Here is a 17,008-nt window from a genome sequence, read left to right as displayed (position 1 = left end):
GATGGAAGAAAAAACAAAGGGCATTCACCAGCTCACCTTAAGCAGTGTTGTTGGAAGCTGCCACACAAAGCTTCCATTCCCATCTTACTGGCCAGAATTTAGCCACAGGACACATCCAGCTGCAAAGAGGACTGAGAACAGAGTATTTGCTCTGGGACGCTGTGTGTGATCTTATTATTATGGCATGGTGGAGAGTAGATATTGAGGAAGGCAAACCAGCAATCTCTGCTATCGTGTGTCTGTTTGATCCTAGACAACTGTCAAGAAAGTATCTGATGAATTAAAACATGCTCATTACTTTAGTCCCTGCATTCTGAGTATCATTTAAAATTAGACGGTGACTTCTCACACTCTGTTCCCTCCCCAATCCCTGGGTAATAAGGAACTTTGTCATGGTGTCACTCATTTGTTACTTCAACAGCCAAGTTCTCTTGAAGTTCCCCAGCTGGAAAGATTCTCGGCACTGCAAGGAGCCTTGCCTGCTGCTCTTGAACAATTTAGCTATCAGTGGAGACTAGGAAACACAGGAAGCAGTGAATAAGAGGGAATAGCAAAGTTAGTGGAAGCAACAAGAAAAATCACAGGGAGGCCACGGTTCATTGGAAAGAGTGAATCATTCATCTCTTGAGCTTTTTCTCCAAGGGAAAAGCTTCAATCTCCTCTGCGTTTAATTACAGCAAATCCTAGGACTGAGGAATATTTGATCCATGGAGAAGTTGAACCAGTACTTTACCACCAGGGCATCTAGAAAATTAGCAAGTGGAAGAGGAAACACAGCATCTTTGGGGCATCTGCTATATAGCAGATCTGCTACCTGCAGTTTTCCTAGGTGGCACTTTGGCCATGTGATTCAAAGAGCCGACTCATTGGAAAAGATCCTGATGTTGGGAAAGACTGAGGCCAGGAGAATGGGGTAACAGAGGATGAGATGGTTGGATGGCAGCACCGACTCAATGGACATGAGTTTCACAAGCTCTGGGAAATGGTGAAGGACAGGTTAAGTCTGGAGTGCTGCAGTCCATGGGATCGCAAAGAGTTGGACACTACTGAGCGACTGAACAATGACCACAGGTGGTTCAATGGTAAAGAATCTGCCTGCCAATCTGCCTGCCTGCAGGAGGCACAGGTTCGATCTCTGGGTTGGGAAGATCCCCTGGAGGAGAAAATGGCTACCCACTTCAGTATTCTTGCCTGGGAAATCCCATGGACAGAGGAGCCTGGCAGGCTACAGTCTATGAGGTCACAAAGAGTCAGACATGACTGAACCACTGAGCAAACACCTGCTTTATAACTTGAGAAGTTTCTAGTTACCACCCAGAAATTTCTGGAGCAGATGACCTCACTCAAAACCAGACGATCTGGCTATCTGATAAACCCTGCTGCTGGTAAGTCACTTTAGTCATGTCCAACTCTTTGCGACCCCATGGGCTGTAGCCTGCCAGGCTCCTCTGTCCATGGGAATTCTCCAGGCAAGAATACTAGGGTGGATTGCCATTCCCTTCTTCGGAAGATATTCCTGATTTAGGGATTGAACCTGTGTCTCTTAGGTCTCCTACATTGGCAGGTGGGTTCTTTACCAGCCCCACCTTAAACCCTAAGGGACCAGAAATAAATCCAAGCCTAGAGCTGAGTTTGTCAACCTGTGAGCATGACTGGTATCTGGAGTTGGAATAATTCTCTGTGGTGGGGGCTGTCCTGTGTGCTGAGGGGTGTTCAGCAGCATCCCTAGACTCTGCCCTCTCAATGCCAGTAATACACTTACCTAGTTGTGGCAACTGAAATGTCTCCAGTCACTGACAAATGTCCCCTGGGTGCAAGAGACTCCAGTTAAGAACCACTGGTCTTGATCTTCTTTTAGAATTTTGTTAACAGAGACTCAAAGCTGGTAACTATGGATCCAGGTTTTATTCAGAGGCTACTGAATTCTTTCAGTTTAATATTTTCACTCCCTTGCTCTTTCATTCATTTAAGGTCACTCATTCAGCACCCTTGGGACTCAGGAGTGGCCAAGGCAGGGAAGCGTATTCACCTGGCATTCAGCACACACTGGGGCCTCGATAAGCCCTGTATAAGGATTGTCACGTCACTCCCACAGCTGCCCCCCAAAGCCCTTACTATTGTCATCTTCATTTCACAGATAAAATACCTGAGGTTCAGCAAGGTCGAGTCACTTGCCTAAGGACACATAGCTAGGAAATGTCTGGTTGCAGGAATTTGGACCTGCACAATCTGAACCCAGAACCTGCACTTTTTACCATTAATTTAATATCAACGACATGTCAAGCATTGTGCGTGCTGCTTAACATTATCTCCAACTACCTGAGAAGGAGGGGTTCTGGGTCCCATTTCATGGTAAAGAATCGTGGCTCCCTGGGTGCCACTCTGAGTGACACAGGCTGCCGAGAGAGTAGGAGCCACTTTATGGAAAGAGGTCCTTGAAAACTGGATGCAGCAAAGCAGCTCTGCTCAAACCAGCTTGGAGTCTGGCATTTAGGTCATTTCAGGATTCTGATTTTCAACAATTTGGCTGCATTGTCAGAGTTCTCAGACAACCTGAGGTGGGATTAACCTCATACAGAAAATAAATGGAGGAAAATACCCCCATTTACTCCAGCAGCATCAGCAGCAAACATATAATACATAGTGAAAATTTTAAAATATATGTAGAAAATGTCAATTTTATTAAGAAATATTAAGAGAGACAATGAAACATGTTCATTTAGATGGGAAATCTCAACATAATGAAGATGTCAGATGTCCTTAAACTCTACTATAAATTTATCTATAATAAAAAGTCCTTCTGGAGGCAAACATTACATAGTATTGCAATGTTTTGACTTCCGGAAAACCTACTGGAAATGTATTTTCTCCCTTTAGGAATGTGACTGAATGCATAGCACTTGGCATTTCATCACGTCCACTTTTGATGTGTTACCCAGCAAAACACACCACTGAACACAAAAAGGAAGAAAGCTAATGAAAGTGGATGAGAATGGAAGCACCAGGGAAGCAGAGGTTGGGAGCTAACATTCTGCAGATGATCACCCACGTCAACATCTCAAGTTCAGGACAGCAAAACCAGACCTGCACTCAGCCTGAACATTTGCTTTCAGGCATCACGTGCTCACGTGGAACGCACCCACTTGGACATGAAGTCAAGCCGGTCACGTTATAGCTGTCACCTGAGTGCTCCCCATCAGGCAAATCTCAATTCTCAGAAAAGTGTGGGCACATCTGACAAAACCTAGCCTATTCATCATTGACCAGCAACCCAGTCTTTTTTTTTTTCTTTGAAAGGAATATTTTCCATAAAAGCCTTGGCTTTTTAAAAAAAAGCCATTTGCAGCAAAGGAAACATTCATGTTACCATGGTTTAGTTCACATCGGAGAGCTATTTTTCTCCCTCTGCTTCAGAGAGAAAGGTTCCGGTGGCAAAACAGACAACTCAGCTGTCCTTGGAGCATGCAAGCACCTCTTCCCCATTCCACCTTCTCTGAGGTCGGCATCTATTTTTGTCAACCAATGTTCCTTTAAATTATGAGTTCAGCAAAACAAGAAAACCTTCATGGTCAACCTTGTGGGACTCTGAAGGATTCTACAAGTTGTGACTTTTATATCTTACTCAATAAAACTTCCATGGCTGTGCCTATCAATTACAAAAATCTTTTCTCAGAGTTCAGTTCATTTCAGTCACTCAGTCATGTCCAACTCTTTGTGACCCCATGGACTGCAACATGCCAGGCTTCCCTGTCCATCACCAACTCCCGGAGCTTGCTCAAACTCATGTCCATTGAGTCAGTGATGCCATCCAACCATCTCATCCTGTGTTGCCCCCTTCTCTTCCTGCCTTCAATCTTTCCCAGCACCAGGGTCTGGGTTTTCTCAGAGTAAAACCAACCAAAGTCACAAAGGAACCAGATCAAATGGTCAAAATTAATTCCTCTAACCTGGTCTCAGGGATTCCCCAGGTGGTACAGCAGTAAAGGATCTGCCTGCCAATGCAGGAGACACAAGTTCGATCCCTGGGTTGCAAAGATCCCCTGGAGTAGGAAATGGCAACTCATTCCAGTATTCTTGTCTGAAAAAGTCCATGGACAGAGGAGCCTGGTGTGACTCCGTCCAGGGGGTCACAGAGCTGGACACAGTTGAGCAGAGCACAGCACAGCAACCTGGTCTCAACTACTATATTTTTATGGCATTTGCCACACTCTGTTTTATTTATTATATGTTCCCCTACATACACCACTTTGGGGCTCCTCAAGAGCAGAGCACGCAAGGATTATTGACAAGAAGAGTGTCCCAACCAGGGTGATATTTAAAAAAAGGCTATTGTTGGGGACTTCCCTGGTGGTCCACTGGTTAAGACTATGCTCCCAACACAGGCGGCCTGGGTTCAATCCCTGGTCAGGGAACTAAGATCCCACATGCCATGCAGAGTGGCCAAATAATTTTTTCTAAGGTATTGTTATTGTGTGGGAGTCACAGAACAAGCATATTTGACACATGCTAACACAACTCCATGTGTGCTGGAATGTTCTACAGAGAGAAAGAGAAATCATCTAACTAGTGAGGGAGATGCTAGCCTCCGCGGCTGTCAGTTAGTATAAGCCAGGAGCCTGTGAGCTGAAGAACATGAATCTTCTCGTCCTTCTCTTGGTTTCTGTCATCTCCTGGCGGGAGCATCTCTCTGGGGTTTGGGAGGAGAGATCTGCCGCCCCATAATTTCCTCTTCGTGTCTGGTTTTAGAACTTGAATGCTGCTTAAGCAGACCTGACTGAGCAGATGGATCACAGCGGGCTCTCAGGCACGTGCACCGTGTAGATGCTGCAGACGGGGCTTCGTTCAAGTGGGAGAGAAGCACCACCCAGTCTGGGAGTTGGACCCTGTGAGCTCATGGACCAATGATCTGACACCTCCAGAGCCTTTGCCCCCCTTCCCACCCCCGCTCAGGTGCCTCCCTACTCCATCCACTGATACCTGAAGCTCTGACTCTCAGCGTCAGCCTGACCTCCAGGGGGAGACTGTACAGTCTCTGGAGGATTCTGACCTGGTACAGGGGAGGAAGTTCACCCGCCACCCCCAGAGGGTTATCTTTCAGAGCCTCTGGGCACAAGGGCCTGGCACCTGTCCCCACAGGAGCAGCAAGGAGCTACCGCAGCAGGTGATCTGTCACTCCATCCCGACTTCTGACTGAGAGAAATGCAGGGATGTGGTCAGAGATGCCAGGCGTCTGCCTGAAGCACCAGCCTCCTGCAGAATGAAGGGAAAGGGAGTGTGTGGGTGACCGACACTGTTCTCCGAGGCAGCATACTCGTGTCAGGAGAGGTGAAATTCCACTTTACTCTGCATGTCACCGAGGACCCCAGCTGCCTTCTCCTAGCTTCTGCCGACAGGGACTGGATGGCTGCTTGCAAAGGACAGTCCCAATTCTGCGGGAGCCTCATAAGCAAACGCGGCTGCTCTGATGGACCGTGGGGAGGCTCCCGGGACCAGGATGCAGAGCAGAAAGCATGTCCCAACCCAAGAGGTGTGCTGGGCACCACACCTGAGGGGCTGCTGAGAAAAGAACCCTGGGGTCCAGTCCAGCCTTTCCCCAGGAACAGGACAGCCCTTCTTGGTCTCTTCTTCCGTCAAATGCAATTGCTACAACAATACAGCCTCATAGGGGCATCAGGAAGTGGGGCCCCAACTAAGATGAGACAAGAACCTGGGAATGAGCACCTCCTTAAATTCCACACCTTCAGCACCTTTCTGGATGCACCCTAGTCCCTGCCAGGGTGTAAAGACTAGAGGAGGAAATGCAGGAAGAAGTTCTCTGGTCTAGGGCCAGGTGCATCCCAACCCCAGTCCTCCTCTGCCGTCCACTGTGGCCTTGGGGGAGGTTCTGAGACTCTCCCTGCTCCACTCTCCTTATCTATAAAGTGGAGGCAAAAATGAATTAATTTCTGCAACGTATTCACTGCGGTGCCTGACACACAGTAGATGATGTTAGTTCTTTTTTTATTTTGGAAGTATTAGTTAATTTACAAAGTGGCAGACTGTTTTCCTGACGAGAGGCTCTGGGGCAGAAAACTGTCCCAGGGATGTACAGATTGTTGGCAGAATTCAGTTCTGAGCAGCTGTAGGGTGGAGGTCCCTGTTTCCTGGGAGCTGTCAGCGGGGAGCTGGTCTCAGCTTCTGGAGGACACTCATGTTCCTTGAACTTGAACTTCAAGTGAACAAATGAACTTGTTTGTCTTCTAACCAGAAATTGCAAATGGAGCTTTCCTCCCATCTTCTCACTCCTGCTTTCTCTTCTAACTCATCTTTATCACAGCAGTAGGGAAAGCTTGTCTATTCTTAAGAACTTGTGTAAACAGATTAGGCTCACTCTGATGATCTAGGATAATCTCCCATCTTACCGTCTATAACATTAATCACACCGGCATGGTCTCCTTTGGCCAAGTAAAGTAACATATTCACAGGTTCCTGGGATGGGAACATGGACATCTTTGGGAGGGGGGATGTTATTTTGCTGACCACACACATAGAAAACTGTATTTAGTGCATTAGCAGTTGTTGTTTAGTCGCTAAGTTGTGTCTGACTCTTTGTGACCCCATGAACTGTAGTCCGCCAGGCTTCTATGCTCATGGGATTTCCCAGGCGAGAATACTGGAGTGGGTTACCATTTCCTTGTTCAGGGGATCTTCCAGGTCCAGGGATCAAACCTTAGTCTCCTGCTTGGCAAGTGAATTCTTTACCACTGAGCCACCTGGGAAACCCCATATCAGCAGTTATCTAGGTCTAAAAGACAGTAAGTTCATCTACTTATGTAGCTATTATTATGTGCATTAAACACCTATGATATTGTAACTTAAATGCTGGATGCTGCATGTAGCAGTGAACCAATCAGACAGGGTCCCTGCCTTCACAGAGGTTACAGTCTGGTAATAGTGATTCCCAAAATGTGATCTTCAGACAGATCTTCAGCATCACCTGGGGACCTGATGGAGACAAACTTTCAGATCCCATTCCACACCTACTGAGTCAGAAAGAGAGTAGGACAGGGCTTGGGGGGATTTGTGCCTTAATAAGCCTTCCAGGTGAGTCTGACATATGCTAAAGTCTGAGAATCACTGGTCCAGTATGTCTCTATCTCAGCACTGGCAAACATTTCTAGTCTGCAAGGCTTACTGTCTGGCAATGTTTGCCAAATGATACTCTATGTTAAGAAAATGAGTTCCTGCTCAGCTGGTAAAGAATTCACCTGCAATGCAGGAAACCCCGGTTCGATTCCTCGGTTGGGAAGATCCCTTAGAGAAAGGATAGGCTATCCACTCCAGTATTCATGGGCTCCCTTGGTGGATCAGATGGTAAAGAATCCGCCTGAAATGCAGGAGACCTGGGTTTGATCCCTAGGTTGGGAAGATTCCCTGGAGGAGGGCATGGCAACCCCACTCCAATATTCTTGCCTGGAGAATTCCCATGGACAGAGGAGCCTGGCAGGCTACAGTCCATGGGGTCACAAAGAGTCAGACCTGACTGAGCAACTAAGCACACACACAGGCTCTAGAGGGGAGGTCTGTTTTCAAGACAAAAATATCTTACTAGACTTTCAGAGAAGTCGGTGGCTCCCTCCCAACCATCCTACTTTCTTTTTTTCTGATTTCTAATTTATCACAGAACCTCTGGATAGTAATTTGCTTTCTCGGGAATTCCATAAAGACAGTTCTCTACACACAAATGCTCAAGTATTCTGCTCTCTAAAGAAGAGGAATCATTATAAATGAATACATTAATCTTGAGTTAGAATGAGTCAGTCACCAAAGAACTGAACATCTATGGGTATGCTAAAAAATGTTCACCAGAGGACCTGAAATACTGATTAATAAACATGAGTTAAATGGGATAATGCCCCCAAACACATCCACATTCTAATCCCAGAGCTTCTGAACATGTTACCTTACGTGGCCAAAGGGACTTTGCAGGTGAGATTAAGATTAAAGGTTTAGATATGGGTTATGGGACTTCCCTGGTGGCTCAGATGATAAAGAATCTGCCTGCAATGTGGGAGACCCAGGTTCGATCCCTGGGTAGGGAAGATCCGCTGGAGAAGGAAATGGCAACCCATTCCATTATTCTTGCCTGGAGAAGCCCATGGACTGAGGAGCCAGGTGGGCTAAGGAGTCCACCAGGTCGCAAAGAGTTGGACATGACTGAGTGACTAATACTTTTACTTATGGGTTATGGGTCACAGATGTAAAAAAACAAATTTATAATTACCAAGAGGAAACCAACCTTGAATATTCATTGGAAGGACTGATGCTGGAGCAGAAGCTCCAATACTTTGGCTACCTGATGCAAAGAGCTGACTCATTGGAAAAAACCCTGATGCTGGGAAATATTGAAAGCATAAGTAGAAGGGGTCAACAGAGGATAAGATGGTTGGATAGCATCACCAACTCAATGCACATAAATTTAAGCAAATTCTGGGAGATAGTGAAGGACAGGGAGCCTGGTGTGCTGCAGTCCACGGGGTCACACAGAGTCAGATACAACTTAGCAACTGAACAACAAATGGTTACCAAAGGGGAAAGGCAGGGAGGGATAAATTGGAAAATTGGGACTGATATATACACATTACTATATATAAAATAGATAACTAACAAGGACATACTGTATAGCACAGGAGATTCTACTCAGTACTCTGTAATGACTTATCTAGGGAAAGAATCTAAAAAAAAAATGAATAGATATATGTATTTGGATAACTGATTTGCTTTGCTGTACAGCAGAAACTAATAGTTGACTGTAAATCAACTATACTCCAATAATTTTTTTAATAAAATAATAAATTTTTTAAAAGGTGATGGGTCTAGAGATGGGAGTTGATCCTAGATTATCCTAGTGGACCCAATGTAATCACAAGGGTCCTTGTAGGAGGGAAGTAACAAAGTCAGAATTACAAAAGGAGATGTGATGGCAGAGGTCAGCATCAGAGGGAGATTTAAAGACACAGCATGACTGACTGGCTTTGACACGGAAGGATGAGGCCGTGAGCTAGGACATACAGGTGGCCTCTCAAGGCTGAGACATGCAAGGAAATAGATTCTCTCCTACTCAACTGTTGCCTGTTAAATTTTGGCTCTCCAAGTCCATTTTCCTGTGGTTGATTGACAGTTGTAGCAACTGAGTCAAATTAATGATAAAAAGGAATTTTCCTGTTGCCTCCATAAAGAATGGAGTCCTGCCAACCCCTTTTGGATTTCTGCCCTCCAGAACTGTGAGAGAACACATTTGTGATGGTTTAGGCTGCTAAATTTGTGGTGATTTGTGAGAACAGCAAAAGGAAACTAATATAGGTGTAACACAAAGATGCCAGAGGCGCAGTGGGCAGGCGTCCATTCCCTCTTTAGCACAGGCATCACATTGTTGCTGTTGAGTCAAGATGTTGTGTCTGACTCTTTTGCGAACCCCATGGACTGTAGCCCACCAGGCTCCTCTGACCATGGGATTTCCCAGGCAAGAATACTGGTGTGGATTGCCATTTCCTTCTCCAGGGAATCTTCCCGACACAGGGATTGAACCTGGGTCTCCTGCACTGGCAGGCGGATTCTTTACCACTGAGCTACTTAGAATCCTTTTTCCAAATTGATGAAGCTTTGGGATTCTTCCAGGTGGCCAGTATCTATGGACCCAAACTGGAATGCAAGAGTGAGTCAAATTCTTGGTGATAAATAACAGAACCCTCTCTGGCTAATTTAAACAGAAAAGGAATTTACTAAATGATGTTGGGTGGCTCACCACCTCTCTGGGGAGGTCAGAACATTGAGCTCAGAGGCCACACAACAGGAATGGTGCCCGAGTTAGGCTTCTGGGCAGCCCCCTGAGTCACTGTCACTGGTCACACACCGAGTCCAGCAGCTCGGGCATCGCCGCTGCCTTTGAAAGGGTGCTCCTCTCCCACATCAACACAGTGAACTCCAGGGCTGGCTCTCCTTGCACTGCTTCTCCGTCAACACCTGCAAATGGCTAGATCTCTTTCCTCGATGTTCCAAGTATAGTCCATGGACCAGCAGCATCAGCATTCCCAGATCTATAGAACCAGAATCTGAATTTTGATGGGATCTCTGGGTGATTCAGATGCACAGCAAAAGGCTGAGAAGCTCTGGTCTGAGACCATCCCATCCTGGTGTGAGATAATTCAGTGGTACAGTCCCCAGCCATGTAGCATCATCAGGGTAATGCCCCCCCGCCAAGAAACACAACACTCAGAACATAGGACTCTGGTGCTAAACAGGCAAAGGAAACAAGAGGAGGTGAGGAGAGTTAAGGGCACTCAATTCTATGATTGAAGAAAAGAATACAACTATAAAGTGCTAAGACTGATTTTTTTTCAAGCAAGAAATACAGAGAGATTTTTTTGTATACCGTGGAGGGCTTTGTATTCATCATATCTGGTTGTTTAACCAGAAGAACTGGGAACAACATGGATCATCTCTCTTCTAGATTCAGAAAATTCCTTTTTATCATTAATTTGACTCAGTTGCTACAACTGTCAATCAACCACAGGAAAATGGACTTGGAGAGCCAAAATTTAACCCTAAGTTTCCAAAAGAGGCTCCGGCAGAGAGCAAAGAAATAAAGTTCTTTAAAAAAAAACATGCACAAGAAAGTACCTTGACCTGTTCCTTGCACTGAAAGTGAAAGTGAAAGTGAAGTCGCTCAGTCGTGTCCGACTCTTAGCGACCCCATGGACTGCAGCCTACCAGGCTCCTCCGTCCACGGGATTTTCCAGGCAAGAGGACTGGAGTGGGGTGCCATTGCCTTCTCCCTGAAGTGTCCAGAAAACAAAATAACTCACTCTCTATTTATAAGATCTTGAAATTCAAGAGAGTAAGAGCAAGAGATTTGTGGTTTTGTTGTTTTGAATGTTTTTATAACTTTTATACTGAATTTTAATACAGAAGAATTTACATGTGTTGGGTTTTTGTTGTTGTTTTTGTTTGTTTATTGAAGTATAATTGATGTATAATATTGTATTAGTTTCAGGTGTACAGCAGTGATTTAGTTATATATTTTTTTCAGATTATTTTCCATTATAGGTTATTACAAGATATTGAATATCATTCCATGTGCTACATAGTAAATCCTTGTTGCTCATCCATTTTAGGTATAGTAAACATAGTTTGTATCTATACAAACATAGTAGTTTGTATCTGTTAATCCCATACTCCTGATTTATCCCTCCCTGCTCCATTTCCTCTTTAGTAACCATAAGTTTGTTTTCTATGTCCGTGAGTCCATTTCTGTTTTGTATATAGAGTCATCTGTATTATCTTTTAGATTCCATATTTAAGTGGTATCATATAATATTTTTCTCTCTCTGACTGACTGACTTCACTTAGTGTGATCATCTCTAGGTCTTTCCATGTTCCTGCAAATGACAATATTTCATTCTTTTTGATGGTTGAGTAATATTCTGTTGCACCACATCTTAAGCCAGTCGTCTGTTTGGGGGCACTTGGGTTGTGTCCATGCCTTTGCTATTGTAAATGGTACTGCTATGAACACTGGGGTGCATGTATATTTCCAAATTAGAGCTTCATCTTTTCTGGATATATGCCCAGGCAGGAGTGGGATTGCTGGATCATATGGTAACTCTATTTTTAGTTTTTTAAGGACCCTCCATTTTCCATAGTGGTGGGCCCAATTTACATTTCCACTTACAGCTGTTGGTTTTGCTTGTTCCGAATTTGAAAAATTGGAAAATGGAGACTTTTGTGATCCAGAAGATAAACACAGCCTCAATGAGCACATTTTGTACCGTCACATAGGGACAGAAAGTAGATTAGTAATTGTCAGAGGCTGAGGGAAGTGGTAAACAAGGAGTGACTGCTAATGGAGACCAAGTTATGAAAATGTCCTGGAATTAGACAGTGGTGATGGCTGTGCAACCTCGTGAAGATGAAAAAAAAAACAACCTACTGAAACATATACTTCAAAATCATGAATTTTCTGGAATATATATCTCAATTTAAAAAAAGTAAAGTGAAATTTACAGGCATAAAAATATTAGGAACCTAGAGTGTGAGTAAAAATAAATCTTAGGGAATTTTCCCTGACATTGCAATAGTTGGGACACCGAACTTCCACTGCAGTGGGTGTGAGTTCAATCTGTGATCAGGAAACTAAGATCCTATATGCTGTGCGGTGTGGCCAAAAACAAAATAAACTTAAAATAAATAAGTAAATCTTATTAAATAAAACTTTTTTCAAGGCATAGGATTAAAATATTTGGACACAGACAGAAAAAGACAAGTATCATATGATATCACTTACATGTGGAATCTAAAAAACGGTACAAATGAACTTCTTTACAAAACAGAGGCAGAGTCACAGATGTAGAAAACAAAGCAAAAATGTCAGTTTAAAAGTAGCTGTATCTGGGCTGCTCCCCCAGGAAAGCAGAGAGTAGAGCTTAGAGGAGACCAAATCAACACTCATCAGGGATGAGGGGATGAGGGTACCTCTGAGGATACAGGTCTGAAGTGCCAGGCCCCACCTGCTCGCTCTCAAGGATGCTTATAAACAGAGGACAGGTGCAGAGAATGATGGTCGGTGCTCAGCCCAAAGCAGGGAAAAGACCTCGCAGTCTGAGCTTTGCAGTTAAGACAAGTGCCCTCAAAACCAGAGAAGGCAATGGCACCCCATTCCAGTCCTATTGCCTGGAAAATCCCATGGACGGAGGAGCCTGGTAGGCTACAGTCCATGGGGTCCCTAAGAGTCAGTCACGACTGAGCTACTTCACTTTCACTTTTCACTTTCATGCACTGGAGAACGAAATGGCAACCCACTCCAGTGTTCTTGCCTGGAGAATCCCAGGGATGGGGGAGCCTGGAGGGCTGCCGTCTATGGGGCTGCACAGAGTCGGACACGACTGAGGAGACTTAGCAGCGAAACCAGACCAGGACAGTATAAACACACTTCTGGATGTGACCCAGAGGGTGAGGAAGAGAAACCCCCATGAGAATTAGGATTTTCTTTTCCCCAACCTGGAACATGAGAGATTTAGCGTCAGAAATGAAGTCACTTTGTTGAAAATAAGTACAAGTGTTTCTCATGCCCCTCAGTTCACAGACTGAGATTCACACTCAGATGCATTTTTTTTGTTTGTTTTAGTAGAAATTGAAAATGATGAGACTATCCACAAACACTAGAAGTGTCATTCTCCTAGCATTCTCAGCTGAATTTGATATCTTTTACATCCTTGTCAATCTGAAGTTTGATTTGCATTTCCCAGACTCCCCAGAAGGGTGAACATCTTTTCATAAATTTATCAGTCACTTACGTTTCCTCTTCATTGAATTTCTATTCCTGTTTTTAGCCCCTTGTTCTAAGAGGCAAATCATCTCTTTCTTATTAATGTGAAAACAGTCTTTGTATTGAAGAGATAGTAACCTTTGACTATGGCAAGTCTTTTCTTCCTGTTTGTCTTCCGACTTTGTTTATGGTGCCTTTTTTCACACTTAATAAATTGCCTATCTTTTTTTTTTTTTTTAAAAAAAAACCTTTTTATTTTGTATTGGGGTATAACTGATTAACAATGTTGTGATAGTTTCAGGTGGACAGTAAAGGGACCCAGTCATACATATACATGTATCCATTCTCCCCCAAACTCCCCTACCATCCAGGCTACCACACAACACTGAGCAGAGTTCCTTTGCTACACAGCAGGTCCTTGTTGGCTATCCTGTTTAAATATAGCAGTGTGTAACATATGTAAAATACCTATTTTTACTTGCAAATTTGCTGTGTGACTCAGGGAACTCAAACCGGGGCTCTGTAACAACCTGGAGGAGTGGGAAAGGGTGGCAAGTAGGAGGGAGTTTCAAGAGGGAGGAGACATATGTACACCTGTAGCTAATTCATATTGATGTATAACAGAAATCAAATCAATATTGTAAAGCAATCATCAATCCATTAAAAAATAAATAAATAAAATAAAATAAATAAATAAGTATAGCCATGTGCTCATGTCCATTGCAAACTCCCTATCCCTTTCCCCCTCTGGTTGCCTATAGTTTCAAGAAGACCTCTCCACCCCACAGTTTCATAAGTATTCTAAGTTTTCTTCTACTTTGTATGCACATTTCTTCTATCTAATACACACCCAGTCACACTCACATCCATAGTTAGTCGATCGTTGGATAATCAGAGCATCAGTGGACCAGTAATTGATGTGCAGGTATGTAGCAGGGGGACAGGGTGGCAACGGGACGCAGTGTGTCCGGAGTTTACATCATCCTCCCGTCCAACCTCACATCTGACAAAACCCAAGTATTAAAAATTGGGTGCTACGCCCGTCAGAATGGCTGCTATCCAAAAGACTACAAGCAATAAATGCTGGAGAGGGTGTGGAGAAAAGGGAACCCTCTTACACTGTTGGTGGAAATGGAAATTAGTACAGCCACTATGGAGAACAGTGTGGAGATTCCTCAAAAAACTGGAAATAGAACTGCCATATGACCCAGCAATCCCACTGCTGAGCATACACATCGAGGAAACCAGAATTGAAAGAGACACATGTACCCCAATGTTCATCGCAGCACTGTTTATAATAGCCAGGACATGGAATGTCCCATCAGCAGCGTAGATGCCCATCAGCAGACGAATGGATAAGGAAGCTGTGGTACATATACACAATGGAATATTACTCAGCCATTAAAAAGAATACATTCAAATCAGTTCTAATGAGGTGGATGAAACTGGAGCCTATTATACAGAGTGAAGTAAGCCAGAAAGGAAAACACCAATACAGTATACTAACACATATATATGGTATTTAGTCAATCGGTAAAGATAACCCTGTATGCGAGACATCAAAAGAGACACAGATAAATAGAACCGTATTATGGACTCTATGGGAGAGGTTGAGGGCAGGATGATATGGGAGAATGGCATGGAAGCATGTAAATTATCATATGTGAAACGAATCGCCAGTCCAGGTTCAATGCATGATACAGGGTGCTCGGGGCTGGTGCACCGGGATGACCCAGAAGGATGGGATAGGGAAGGAGGTGGAAGGGGGGTTCTGGAGGGGAAAACATATACACCCATGGTGGATTCATGTCAATGTATGGCAAAACAAATAAAATAAATATATAAATAAACCAAAAAAAAAAAATTGGGTGCTAAATTCTGCCTTTTATTGGGTTGGCCACAAAGTTCATTCGGGCTTTTTCCATTAGATGGTACAGAAAACCCAAACCAACTTTTTGGCCAACCAATACATTTTTTTCAGCGCAAATGGCATCTTTGTTCTCCCAGTTACTTAAGAAGGAAGCACAGGTGTTCCCTGCACTGTCCCACATCCCATCACACTCAAATCTCCAGGATCCTATATCCTAAGCATCTCTGTCCACTCCTCCCGTGGCCCCATGGCCACCTCCTTGCTTCAGGATGCCATCATCTCCCTGTGAATCTCTGCAGCACTGGCTCCCTGGGCTCTTGACCCATCCCCTCCCACAGCAGCCTCCACCATGCAAAGAGGAATCTTTCTAAAACACAAACCCCACCTCCTCTTTCCCACAGCCCCCCAACTGCCCTAGAGTCCAAAACTCCCACACTTGGCTGAGACTGTCCTTCAGGAGCCTGGCCCCTCTCACCTTAAAAAAAAAAAAAGCGGACTCATTTCTCAAATTGTGTCTCCCAACTCCACACTCTGGCCAGAGAAAGCTAAAGTCCTTCAAAAAACACCGAGCTTTCTTTTCTGTCGATCTCAACCTTAGTTCTGTTCCCCCTCACCCCTTAAAAACTGAAAATGCACCTGCTCAGGTCCTACCCTTGGGTGATTCTGTTTCAGAAAGTCAAATGTGATCCCTGGGAACACATTCTACAGATGACTCCCACAGCCACGTGTAAGAACCACTGTTTTTAGCCTCCAGGCTGTAAGCATGTTATTCCTTCTGCCCGGAATCCTCTTCTATTTCCATCAACCCCAGCCCTCACCTCACCACTGGGCATTGCCTCTGTTCTTTGAAGTCAAAGCTTAGAAGCCCCTTCCTCCAGGAACTTCTCTTGACCAGCAGGTTAGGGGGCCCCCTCAGAGCTCCCCAGCCCCTGGCATTCCCCAATTCAAGCATGCATCACACTGTAATAAAACTGCTGGATTTCTCATCTCCCACCCCTGACTCTGAGGTTGGGAGAAACAAGGATGGCACGTCTGTCTTGCTCACCACTGAATTTCTTGCACGGGGCAGAAACCTAACACATGGCAGGTGCTTAATACATGTTTGCCACCAAAAAAGAAAAAGAATGAACAAAATACGTGGACGAAAGGATGGCTATGGCCGTTTTCGTGACAAAAACTGCTCAGCCCAGCCAGAGAACAGGTGAGAGGTCTGACCTGCAGAGGGCAGCAAGCTGCTTTTGAATCTCTGGGTCCAATTCCTGGGAGCCGGTTCTGCTGTCAGTCAGAGAGACGTCGGATGCTCAGTGGTCATTTCGCCACTCTGAAGATTAAGTAGGAGTTGTTTGCCTCCAGCCAATGTATAAAAACTGAGTGTTTCCCCCGCACTCCTCAGGTACCACGTCCCCTGTCTTGCTATGAAAACTGTGGTAACTGTAGCAGCCAGTGGCTGGTTTTCTGTTCCCAGGTGGGGATGTGAGAGGGGGAAAGAGAGACAGACAGACAGACAGACAGAAGGTAAGAAGGGAGAGAGAGATAAGAATTTCTCTAAAACTGATCATCCTGGAGAAGCACAGGGAAGTTTTCTGTAAGAATCCAAGCTGACATTTTCCCTCTGTCTCTCATTCTCTCTGTCTCCCTACCTGTCTCTTTCTCTCCCTCTCTCCATCCTTTTATTCTGTGGAAAAACAAAATCTAAGTGTACACTGGACAAGCATCTGAAACCAGGATCTGGGGGGAGATTTTTTTTCTTTCCTGAAAGCAGCAGCAGCAGCAGCAGCCACAGCCTCGGGACCCTGCTGGAGCCCCCGCTCCGATCAGCCAGCTGTCTGTGAGCG

At 44.7% G+C, this 17,008-nt stretch overlaps 1 long non-coding RNA gene across 1 annotated transcript; it reads left to right on the top strand.

Moving 5' to 3' along the window:
• The first annotated feature begins 1,316 nt into the window (after positions 1 to 1,316).
• LOC145533371 (uncharacterized) lies at positions 1,317 to 5,935 on the top strand. The gene is made up of 2 exons (XR_014074021.1): positions 1,317 to 1,385; positions 2,878 to 5,935. It is a non-coding gene; the product is annotated as an uncharacterized LOC145533371 (long non-coding RNA).
• The last annotated feature ends 11,073 nt before the right edge of the window (positions 5,936 to 17,008 follow it).

This window comes from Giraffa tippelskirchi, chromosome 13 (genome assembly GCF_054371585.1).
Source record: "Giraffa tippelskirchi isolate mGirTip1 chromosome 13, T2T-mGirTip1v1.2.pri, whole genome shotgun sequence".
Classification (NCBI taxonomy): Eukaryota; Metazoa; Chordata; class Mammalia; order Artiodactyla; family Giraffidae; genus Giraffa; species Giraffa tippelskirchi.
Note: the sequence above shows the minus strand (reverse complement) of the source record. Positions and strands in the feature narration are given on the sequence as shown.